Source organism: Dendrobium catenatum, unplaced genomic scaffold, assembly GCF_001605985.2.
Source record: "Dendrobium catenatum unplaced genomic scaffold, ASM160598v2 fragScaff_scaffold_169, whole genome shotgun sequence".
In the NCBI taxonomy this organism is placed as follows: Eukaryota; Viridiplantae; Streptophyta; class Magnoliopsida; order Asparagales; family Orchidaceae; genus Dendrobium; species Dendrobium catenatum.
Genome location: NW_021318631.1, coordinates 336,851 through 338,705, shown reverse-complemented (window position 1 = coordinate 338,705; position 1,855 = coordinate 336,851).

The window sequence follows — 1,855 nt, the reverse complement described above, 5'->3', positions numbered from 1 at the left end:
TGATTTGATTGGTTAGTTGTTTTAAGCCCAATGATATATCAATTTGATCAAAATCGAATTAGATTATATTAAATTTAGTCGATTGACATCGATGAATCATAAAGCGGGCTTGATTTGAGTTCGTTTGGAGTTGAATTAAAATTGGATTGAATTGATTTTGATTCGAGTTGAGTGATAGGTTCGAGTCGATGCAACGTCATTAGGTGTCCACCTAAGGGAAATCCTGCGGGTGCGATATTTACTCTAGGCTACAAAAACCTAGGTACTAGAGTCGATTCCAGGGAAATTGACCTCGAATAATGAGGTCAACAAATGGACCCCCAATAGGCATGATAAACTTGCCAAAGTTTATCGTTCGTATTGGCGTTGACCGAAACGATCAACTATATCCAAAATTGAAGTTGAAGATTTGAGTTTATGAATTGAAAAGATTTTGAGGTTTGATAGAAAATTAGGATAAATGTTGATAGAGTTTCGAGTTGATTTAGTGATTTTGAAGTTGATGTCGACATTGATGCTTTAGTAATTTGAATGTAGTTTAGCATGAATAGAGATTTTCAATGTGATTTTGGTTTGAATATGATTTTGATTAGACTAGAGTCTTTTTCTATTTCAAGAGGAAGGATTCCATTAAGTGGGCATTTACACCTAACTCAACAAACTAGAGGGCATCTTCTAAGAAAAGAGAGAACCCTACGGAATAGATTATATCTAATCTTGGAAGGTTTAAAAATTTATGTTTTACACTATGATGGTGCCACGAGGGGCATTCTCCAACTCTGGCGGGTAATCGTGAGGAAAGGATGCCTAAGTGTGGGGACTCACACCTAACCTCAGAGGATTAGAAGATCATATGGAAAGGAAGCCTAAGTGTGGGGACTCACACCTAACCATAGAGGATCAGATTTAAGATTTAAGATTTACACTAGGATGGTTCTACGAGGGGCGTTCTCCAACTCTAGCGGATGATTGTGAGGAATGGATGCCTAAGTGTGGGGACTCACACCTAACCTTAGAGGATCAGAAGATCATATGGAAAGGAAGCCTAAGTGTGGGGACTCACACCTAACCATAGAGGATTAGATTTAAGGTTTACAATTTAATGAAGAGAAGATGCCTATATGGATGCTTATACGTAACTTCTGGATGAAGATTAGGATGCCACTAGGGATGCTTATACCTAACTTCAAGAATTTTAATAGGATGTCATAGGAGGACTTATACCTAGAGACAGATTTAATCAGGTTAAGCTGCCGTAAGAGCGGGCTTAATCCAGAAAGTCAGTAGGATGCCGTAAAAGCGGACTTAGACCAAAAGACGAATTTAATTGAATGGCTGCCGTAAAAGCGGACTTAAGCTGGAAAGTCAATAGGATGCCGTAAAAGAAGACTTAGACCTAAAGACTGATTTAACTGGATTGGATGCCGTAAGAGCGTACTTAAGCCAGAAAATCAATAGGATGCCGTAAAAGTGGACTTAGACCTAAAGACGGATTTAATTGAATGGCTGCCGTAAAAGCGGACTTAAGCCAGAACATCAGTAGGATGCCGTAAAAGCAGACTTAGACCTAAAGACAGATTTAATCAGGTTTGGCTGCCATAAGAGCGGGCTTAAGCCAGAAAGTCAGTAGGATGATGTAAAAGCGGACTTAGACCTAAAGACTGATTTAAACTGGATTAGCTGTCGTAAGAGCGGACTTAAGCCAGAAAGTCAATAGGATGCCGTAAAAGCAGACTTAGACCTAAAGACGGATTTAAACTGGATTGGCTGCCGTAAGAGCGGACTTAAGCTAGAAAGTCAGTAGGATGCCGTAAAAGCGGACTTAGACCTAAAGATGGATTTAATCAGGTTTGTC